This window comes from Jaculus jaculus, chromosome 9 (assembly GCF_020740685.1).
Source record: "Jaculus jaculus isolate mJacJac1 chromosome 9, mJacJac1.mat.Y.cur, whole genome shotgun sequence".
Taxonomy (NCBI): Eukaryota; Metazoa; Chordata; class Mammalia; order Rodentia; family Dipodidae; genus Jaculus; species Jaculus jaculus.
This window is the reverse complement of record NC_059110.1, coordinates 72218251-72229227: the sequence shown is the minus strand read 5'-3', so window position 1 is coordinate 72229227 and position 10977 is coordinate 72218251.

Genomic DNA, 10977 nt, shown 5'->3' with positions numbered 1-10977 from the left:
AAAAAATTCAAAATTCTTAAATATTTTATTCTTATTTATTTGAAAGAGAGGGAAGGAGAGAGAATGGACGCGCTAGGGCCTCCAGCCACTGCAATCCCCGGCGCTGTGCAAGGTGCTGGAGACACAGCAATGGATAAAACGACATTTAAAGCCTTTCAGAGGCAAACAAGGCCAGCGTAACTGAAGCAAAGAACAAAAGGAAGCACAGCCCAGAGCCTTCAAATGCTATGAGCTGCCGGGCATGGTGGCGCATGCCTTTAATCCCAGCCTTTGGGAGGCATAGGGTAAGAGGACCGCCATAAATTCCAGGCCACCCTTCGCATACGTAGTGAGTGCCAGGTCAGCCTGGGCAAGAGCAAGACCCTATTCCCTAAAACCAAAAAATAAAGTAAAATACTGTGGTGATAATAGAGAACTCGGTTCTTACATAGCCTTAATTTTGGTTCTTAAGGTCTTAATTTTGAGGTAACTGATGAGGCATACAAGTACACATGTCAAAAGATGTTGGGGGCTGGAGAAATGGCTTAGCAGTTAAGGCGTTTGCCTGCCAAGCCAAAAGACCTAGGTTCGATTTCCCCAGGACCCACGTGAGCCAGATGCACAAGGGTCACATGCGTCTGGAATTCGTTTGCATTGGATAGAGACCCTGGCATGGCCATTCTCTGTTTCCTCACTCTGCTTGCAAATAAATAATTTTTTAAATAAGCATTTTTTAAAAAAGACAACATTGGATATTCAAAACTTAAGTTCAAACTAAATTCGCTAGTGATAAATACGAAGATTCCACTTAATACTATGGAAAGAAACAGTACAGGCATAATTTAGACATAGCAAAGGATGCCCAGGCTGAAACTACAGGAACAAGACTGAATCTTGAGTAGAAGAGCCTAGAAAGAATCTGCAAAGTTGGACTGGAGAAATGGCCCAGAGATAGCATTTGCTAGCAAAGCCTGACAGCCCAGGTTCAATTCCCTAAGACCCATAAAGGCAGATGCACAAAGTGGCACATGCATCTAGAGTTCATTTGCAACAGCAAGAGACCCTCACGTGTCCATTTATCCTTTCTCTCTCTCTCTCTAGTTATCTCTCTCTCTCTCTCTCTCTCTCCTTGCAAATAAATAAAAAAACAATCTGCAGAGTGTTCTCTGGTAAACAGGGAAACAAAAACAAGGGAGTATCAATAAGGTAGTTAAAGAAAAACAAGTGGCTTTTGGATTTTGCAATGTAGAATGACTACTTCTGCAGGAAAATTTCTGTCATTTGAGCCCCCCCAACCAGTGCCATGTGCAGATACAGACAGTGATTAACAAAACATAAAGGTTATACTAGGGCTGGATAGGTGGCTCAGCAGTTAAAAGCACTTGGCTGCAAAGTCTAAGTACCCATGTAAAGCCAGATGCACAAAGTGGTGCATGCATCAGGAATTTGCAGTGGCTAGAGGCCTGGCATGCCATTCTTATTCACACACACACACACACACACAGAGAGAGAGAGAGAGAGAGGGAGAGAGAGAGAGAGAGAATGTTTTGTTTTGTTTTCTGAAGTAGGGTCTCGCTCTAGCTCAGGCTGACCTGGAATTCACTATGTGGTCTCAGGGTGGCCTTGAACTCAAGGCAATCCTCCTACCTCTGCCTCCCAAGTGCTGGGATTACAGGTGTGCACCACCACACCTGGCAATAAATATTTTTTTAAAAAGAAAGTTTAGGGCTGGAGGGATTGCTTAGTGGTTAATGTGCTTGCCTGCAAAGTCAAAGAACCCAGGTTCAATTTCCCAGAACCCACATAAGCCAGATGCACAAAGTGGTGCATGTATCTGGAGTTCATTTACAGTGGCTGATTGCCCTGGCATGCCAATTTTGTCTCTCACTCTCTCTCACTCACTCTTGCTCCCAAATAAATAAAAATAAAATATTTTTTAAAAGAAAGGTTATACTAATTTACATTCTAATTGGGAAGAACAAAAAAAAAAATCATGTTACAAAAATAAATGCTTTAGCTAGGTGTGGTGGCACACGCTTTTCATCTCAGATCTCCAGAGGCAGAGGTAGGAGGATCACTGTGAGTTCAAGGGCACCCTGAGATTACATAGTGAACTCCAGGTCAGCCTGGGGTAGAGCAAGACCCTACCTCAAAAAACCAAATAAAATTTTTTAAAAAGCCAGTAATGAATGTAAGGGCAGTGCTATAATAACTAGGAGGGCCAGGAAGGATTCTCTGAGGAGGACCTGTGGGCAGAGCTGAAATTTAAGAGGCTGCAGGACTACCCATGATAACCACAGCATGAATCAGCCTCAGAGGATGACTGGATAAAGTAAATATGGTTTATACACACAATGATATTTGGTGTTTCCCACCTGTTATTCCAGTACTCAGGACATTCATGAGTTTTAAGCCAGCCAGGGATGCAGAGAGAGACCCTATCTCGAAAAGAAAAACAAAAGACTTCTGGTTAAAATGGCAGCTTAGGAACCACACCAAAGCAGCCGAAGGGAGAAAAAGCCAAAGAATACCCAGCAAAATACACTTTTACTAAAAAGTGAGGTGTATAAGAAATTAAAATGGCAACAGAGAAGTAGGAGAGAACCAGGGCATCCGGAGCCCACACAGGCAGGCCTAAGCAGCTCTGGCAGCAGCGGCTCTGGCTCCGGCTCCGGCATTGGCAGCTCTGGCTCCAGCAGCAGCAGCAGTGGCAGGTCCAGCAGCAGTGGGGAATACAGCAGCAGCAGATCCAGCAGCAGCTGTGGTGGCTCTAGCAGCAGCAGCAGCGGCTATAGCAGCAGCACATCCAGCAGCAGCAGCTTCAGCAGTGGCAGCAGCAGCGGGGGCTCCAGCAGCGGCAGCTCCCAGCAGCAGCGTTGCCAGGTCTGTGGGGCCACAGCTGCCAGGCTCAGCTTGCCCCACAGGAAAAGCCAGTGCCCAGCTCCAGAAAACAGAATAGCGGTACAGTTATCCAGCCAGCCTACTTGAACCCACAGGGCACCAAAGAGGAATTCAAGCAGAGCACAGCATAACTGAGACCAAAATCATCCAAAAAGGTAACTGGGGTTGCACCAGGGAAGGGTCTCACTTGGTCACAAGCTGACTTGGAACCCTCAACAGACCAGAAATCTTAACCTCTTTGTTGATAGAGGATCTGGTTGTTATAATACCTACTCTTGGATAAATGCACAGTGCTGTTTTTCATTGAATATGTGCATTGTTTAGTTAAATTTTAGAATCTATCTGTATTTTGTTCCACACAGCCTACTTGAATACTCCCATAGCAGGCAAACCCAACACATAGGAACACCTTTGTAGATACTCTGAGAGTCTTAAGAGCCACACCTAACACCTTCAGCTCCTACCCTGAAGATATATAACATCAGATCAATTGATACAGCTAAGAATACCCAGCTAGCTAGAAAATCCAAGCATTAACTTAATCCAAGATGCAAAAATATATACATTATAATACAAGAAACACTAAAAAATCAAGACAATATAAATCCACCAAAAAGTATTAATGCATCAGAAATGACCTCCAGTGAGAATGAGTTAGAGGAAATGCCTAAGAAAGATTTCAAAAGACTGATTGTAAATATGTTCAAATAAGTCAAAAAAGAAATCAAAGGAAACAAAGAGGAAATCAAAGGAATCAAAGAAGACACAGGACACCAATTTAATGAAATAAAGAAGTCAATACAAGACATAAATAAGGAAATAGAAATAATAAAGAAAAACAGAAAGGAGGAAGAGGGATATTTCACTTTATTTGCATGAAAATAATAGAACAGGAGATCATCATCATAAGTATAATAAGCCAAATTCAGAAAAAAAAAATACAAGCTGCTTTAAAAATATTCCTCTCACACAATACATTGTATGCCTGTGGCCTGCTGTGTTGTGAGGAGATTTTTCTACACAGCAAAACATTCTCTATGGCTACCACTTGAGTATGTCCACTTGATGTATCTATTGGCAGAGTGTTTAAAATCTCCTAAGTCCCAAAAAACTGCCCCAAAGTTTAGGTGATAGTCTCAAGTCCTAAGCACTGTACTGACTGAACATTATAAATCAATTCCTAACACACGCCCACACACGTGCACGTGTGCATGCCTTAAAGATAAAATTATGCCAAATTTGCTGAAAAATGAGAAAAGTTTATATGTGAATGAGGGAAGTGGATGGAAGGTCTAAACAAAACAACATTTGGGCTGGAGAGATAGCTTAGTGGTTAAGGCACTTGCCTGTGAAGCCTAAGGACCCAGGTTCAATTCCCCAGTACCCATGTAAGACAGATGTGCATGGTGGTACATGTATCTAGAGTTCATTTTGCAGTGACTGGAGACCCTGGTGCACCCATGCTCACTCATCCTCTCTCTCTCTCTCTCTCTCTTTCTAATATAAGCATGAAAATATTTTTAAAACACACTGATCATATGTTTACTATTGAAAGCAGCTGATAGGACATAGGAGTTCATTGTACTATTCTGTTTTCATATACAACATTTAAAAGTTGCCATAATAAAAGGATTTTAAACAAAAACTAAAACTTCTCTGTGTTTTGTCTTATTTGTCTAAAAGAAATTTCCAGCTTATAAACTTATGGAAAGGATAATCAGATATATCTAAGAGCACCAGATATAAAAGGACTTTTCCTCTTACTCTATTAGTTAATCTTTAAATTAATGTTGGAGGGTAGGAAGCCATCACTGTGCTAAGTTTTGAAACTATGAAAGATAACACGGAGGCTGGAGAGATGGCTTAGCATTTAAGGCACCTAGGTTCAATTCCACAGGACCCAGGTAAGCCAAATGCACAAGGTAGTGCATGCATTCTGGAGTTTGTTTACAGTAGCTAGTGGCCCTGGTATACCCATTCTCTCCCTCCCCTGCCCTCTCAAATAAAAGACACATCACATGGATTCACTACTATATAACAATATTTAAGGAACATTTACAGGATAAAACATTAGCATTTAGGACATTTAGGATTCAGTAGAAAAGCTGTGTTTCAAGCTAAAATTTGTGTAGTGAACATTTGAGATACATCTTAACATTTCAGATTTCTGGGCTGTGCCCACAAAGGTTTCTAATTCAGACAATGTAGGGTAGGACCCATCTAAAAAATTCTGATGTAGGTGATCTCTGAAATACATTTGGAAATACTGTTTTTTAAGATCTTGAGAAACTTGCCCTGAGGCTGGAAAGATAGCTCAGTGTTTAAAGGCACTTGCTTGAAAACCTTTTGGCCTGGGTTCAATACTCAAGCAACCCACATAAGCCCAATACAAAATGATGCACAAGTGCTTGGTGTTGATTTGCTGTGGCAAGAGGCATGTGCACACACACGTGCATACTAACCTTTAAAAAAAAAAAAAACGAAGTGCCTAGGTGCACATCAGGGTCAAAGGGGGTCCCTATGAAGGAGGACAGTGTGGTTTAAATAGACACACAAAACACTTTGGCTAATTGGAAATTGGAGGAACCAGGAGGCTCAAGCTCAGAGGACAGAAGCCTGGAGCCTTGGCCCGCTGTGTTTTTATTCTTCAGCTTGAAAAAGTCATTTATCATTAACTGTTAGCATAGATTATCATAGGAGTGCTTTCTCATGAGACTCCTTGCTATGTTATTTTGAGACAAAGCAGATGTTGACAGAGAAAGAAGAAAGTGGGCCAGCAGAGTTTTGCTACCTGCAGCTGCAAGGAGAAGCTCCCCATCAGCCTGGGAGAGAAAGGCACTGTATTCCAGGCTTGCACTGGTGTATGTTTATCGGCTTTGCCATACTAAACATTCTTGACATGAGATGTTTTGTACAGTCAGGCTGCTGTCAGTACAATTTCAGGTAGGGTGGTGGTCTCCATCACATAGGCAGTGACCAAAACAGTTTCACTGACTGGTAACTGTGGTTTGTTTCTGCTACAAACAATGTGAATCTCCTGGAAAAGTTAAAAGAGGGAAATGTCCTAGTTTAACCCTCTGACCAGGTAAGCAATGAGTTGCCCATTAGTGTCATCCGGGGTACCTGGAATACCAACAAAAGAAGTTAGGATTACAGTTTAACCACTAAAGCTTGTCAAAGCTACCTCTCAAATAGCTTCTCTGTGTGTGTGTGTGTGTGTGTGTGTGTGTGTGTGTGTGTGTGTGTGTGTGTTTGGGTTTTTGGCTTTTGTTGTTGTTTGTTTGTGTTTTGAGATAGGGTTTTACCCTAGCCCAGGCTGACCTAAGGTGGCCCAGAACTCACAACAATCTTCCTACTTCTGCTTCCCAAGTGCTGGGATTAAAGGCATGAGCCATCCCACCTGGCTTTAAATGACTTCTTTAAAATGGCATCTTTCCTCAAAGCTAAGCTATGACCCTTGAGATCTGAACTGGGCACTTTCCATCTACAGTCGTCACCCCTCACCTGACCAGCTCTCTTTCATCTCTACTCACCAGTGTCCTAATAGTCATTCCCACTTCCAAAGATGTAGCACAATGGAGAAGGCACGGTGACGTTAGGGATGAATTAATTTACTTCTCCACAAATTCTGCTCTTTTGTGTTATTGCAAAAATACCATATGCTGGGGAATTTATAAAGCATAAGTTTCTTTCTGCAATTCTAGAGGATGAGGTTTTCACAAGCAAGGGTCCACATTTAATGAGGTCCTTCTTGCTACATCTGTTTTTTTTGGGGGGAGGGTTCAAGATAGGGTCTCACTCTAGCCCAGGCTGACCTGGAACTCACTCTGTAGTCTCCAGCTGGCCTCGAACTCACAGTGATCCTCCTACCTCTGCCTCCGAGTGCTGGAATTAAAGGCGTGAGCCACCACACCTGGGGCTGCTACATCTTAACATGGCAAAATGCATTAGTGAACTTTTAATACAAAAGAAGCCAAAAATGGATATGATATGCCTACCAAACTGGCCTCTTTTATAAGAGTTTGTTTTTATACCCATAGATCACTGTTTCTCTCAACCTAAGTTAGTCATGGAGGTAATCTCTTTTTGTGCAATGGGTGGTATAAGGAAGAGACATAACTGGCCATGTTCTTGAGACTAAGTGACTTGCTGTGGCATAATGACCCCAGTACTCAACCATATTTGGATGAAAATAATCAAACATGTATATCACCCCTTCCACTGCTCAGAGAACAGTGCAGAAAAGGAGAGGTGGAAAGAATGCAAGAGCCAGTGGTCCTCTGAAATGAAACATTCTACCCTGGAAAGAAGCCCATTGGAGCCCATGAGATTCAGAAGGCACATACAGCTCACAAGTCCCAGGAAGCTCTGAAACTTACAAAGTTCACGTGGCCATGAACAGTTGTTGGGATGAGGATACTCTGATTCACCAAGTCATGCAGGAACTCTGAGATGCAGCTTCCACAAGATCATCATTCATGATGGGGTGGGACTTTGCAGTGATACAGCTGCTTGGGGTCACCACATTCATGTAACTTCTCACTCATACTCTATAAGTAGCCCCCAAAACTCACTGGTTTGCCAAGTTGGATTTTGGTGGAATTGTACTTTGATCTGTCATCAGATCCCCATTTTGGATGAAGTAGACATCTGTTCATGTGGCAGAGGGAGGAAGACCAGAAGTTCAAGGTCATCTTGACTTTGAATCACCATTCAAGGTGGTTTGAATGTAAAATATCGCCTATAGGCTAATGTGTTTGAATAGTTCCCTGCTGTTTTGGAAGGTGGTGGAACTTTCAGAAGGTGGAGTCTTATTGGAGAAAGTGTGTCACTACCAGTGGACTTTGAGGTGTTACAGGCAGGCTTTGCTTGCTGTTTTCTCTCCCGCTCTCTCCCTCCCTCCCTCCCTCCCTCCCCCCCTCTCTACTTCCTCCCTGCTGTTTGTGTGAGAAGCTTGCTCTTATGCCCGTGTCCTGAGAAGTTGTGCAGGGTTGCTTTGCGTAGAAATGAACTGGTATGAGTAGAGGCATATGACACAGAAAGAAAAATCTTTGGGTGAACTGTTGCCCGTTCAGCTGCAACTGAGAGATTACAACCTATGAGACTGGGCTAGCTGACCTGCGCTGGGGCAATAAGAATAATGTAGACTCTTTTGAAGGGGCCTGAGTGCTCAAGGAGTCCTGTTCTTCAAAGTCTGCTTTAATCCCCCCTGGATTAACAAATTGGCACCTACCTGGTATCGTGGAGTATAAGAAATGCTGGAAAGAGGGTCATTGAGTTTGCAACACGGTCTTGTGTTTTGGAAATGGCCATGGGCAGTGTGAAGCGGGTTTGCTGGTTGCCTGCATAGAGACCCCATGGGGCCATGAGGATGAACCGTGGCTTGCAGTGGAGACCCAGTGGAGATGCCGGGACCATGAGATGGCTGCCGAGGAGCTGACGGCCCCGATGAAGTTTTCCAGGACTGTGAGTAGCCTAGCTGGAGGGGCAGAATTGGAATGCCAGAGACTTGTTGCTGGTTAGAATTATCGGACTTAAAGATTTGTCACTGGCTAGAGTTGCTGGACTTGAAGCTACAGAGTTTGATATTTGCCCTGGTTGTTTTAAATCTTGTATTGGTTGAATGTTTCTTTGCTATGCCCAATGCCATCTTTTGCAGTGTGAATATTTATTCTGTGCCATTATGGGTTTTTTGAGGTTATATTTTTTGGTATTATGGCTCAGTTAAAAGATCTTGGACTATGGGGATGTATGAATATCATTGGGATTGATAAAAACTATGGGGACTTTTAAAGTTAGATGAATGCATTGTAGTTTACATCATGTATGGATATCAGTTTATGGGGGCCAGGGGCGGAATGTGGTGGTTTGATTCAGGTGTCCCCTATAAACCTACGTGTTCTGAATGCTAGGTTCCCAGCTGATGGATATTTGGGAATTAACACCTCCTGGAGCGAGTGTATTGTTGGGGGCGGGCTTATGGGTATTAAAGCCAGTTTCCCCTTGCCAGTGTTTGGCACACCCTCCCGTTGCTGTGTTCCACCTTACGTTGGCCAGGGGATGATGTCCACCCTCTGCTCATGCCATCGTTTTTCCCTGCCATCGTGGAGCTTCCCCTCGAGCCTGTAAGCCAAAATAAATCTCTTTTTCCCAGAAGCTGCTCTTGGTTGGGTGATTTCTACCAGCAATGCGAACCGGACTGCAACACCTCTGGAACTGAATCAGAAGTAATATCTATTCTTTCCTGTTGCTTCTGGTCAGGTATTTTGCCCCAGCAAGGGTAAAGTAACCAATACATTTAGTTACAGTGAATCCAAGGCCAACATGGCATGGATGAGAACCTGTTTCTAGAAAGGAAGGAAGGGAGGGAGGGAGGGAGGGAGGGAGGGAGGGAGGGAGGGAGGGAGGGAGGGAGGGAGGGAGGGAAAAGAGAAGAGAAAAGAAAAGAGAAGGAAAAACAAACTGCTCTTAATTGTCTTAGTGATTTACTTTTAAAGTAGATATAGGAGCTGGAGAGATGGCTTAGCGGTTAAGCACTTGCCTGTGAAGCCTAAGGACCCCAGTTCAAGGCTTAATTCTCCAGGACCCATGTTAGCCAGATGCACAAGGGGGCGCACACATCTGGAGTTCATTTGCAGTGGATGGAAGCCCTGGTGCGCCCATTCTCTCTCTCTCTCTCTCTCTCTTTCTCTCTCTGTCACTCTCAAATAAATAAATTAAAATGAAGAAAAAAAATTTAAAAATAAAGTGGATATAAAGTTGTATGGGAAAAAATGCATTAATGGGAGAAGAGAAACAGACATGATTGTCTCAAGCTTGTTCATCATGGGGACTAAGCCATTCATGAGGGTGGAGTCCAAGTGACCTAAACAACTTCCATTAGTCCCCACATCTCACACAGTTGTACTGGGGAGTAAGTTTCCAAACATGCTTTTGTGGAGGCACATTCAAACTGTAGCATCCACTATCTTCTAGAAGGCTGGGGAAGATGTGTGTGACTGCTTCAAGATTTTGGGAAGGGAGGCAGAAGCTCACCAATTCTGTTGAAACAGCATACATCTCCATAGCATACATTCTAATGGGTCTTGTGTTTCAGCTCCCACAATCTTTTCTTTTTAAATTTTTTTAATTATCTATTTGCAAGCAAAGACAGAGAAGAGGAAGAGAGAAAGAGTGGGGGGAGGGGGAGGGAGAGTATTGGCAGACCAGGGCCTCTAGCTACTGAAGATGAACTCCAGATGCATGCACCACTTTGTTCATCTGGCTTTACATGGGCATTAACCACTGAGCCATCTCTCCAGCCCTGGAAACACTTTTTTTGATGGTGATGAGATGGTAGAACTTTTGGCACTAACTGGAATAGAGAAGAATTCTCTCAAGTCAGGTGTGGTGGCATATGCCTTTAATCCCAGCACTTGGGAGGCAGAGGTAGGAGGGTCACCATGAGTTCCAGGATACCCTGAGACTACAGATAGAATTCCAGGACAGCCCAGGCTAGAGTGAGACCCTACCTCAAAAACAAAACACTCTCTCCTACCAGACACCCACACATTTATTTGAGGCTTTAAGTCACAATAAGTAATATTATTTAAATGAAATAGTAACACAGCTCTGGAAACGGCAGAGGAAAGCAAGGTGGACGATGCCTTATGTTTCCCAGTCGCTCTCCGATGGCTGCACATTCTTTCAATGAAGCCTTACGTGCTGTGCTAGTTTATCCAAGCACGGTGAATAAATGATTTTAAAGTTCCAGTCTTATGTTACTCATCTTCACCTACCTCCTCTAAAACCCTTCAAAAGATTTTCATAGCTCAGAGAAAATAATCTCAAGCATTATAGATAAAACCCACACCAACCCTGAGCAATCCATTGACATCTCTCTCCAACTAACCAAGACCCTTGTTCCATTTGTTGCCAGAGCTCACCCACCCAGTACACATGTAAACACCATTCCATCCCCACAAAAACTTTTTTCTCATCCCCTAGTTGCATAGGCAGTCAACCTTCTGTTGCCTCTCTCCATCAAATCTGTCAGACCCAAACCAGAGCCTCCATAGAACTCTTAACTGTCTGAATTAGCATAGCCAAAATAAATAA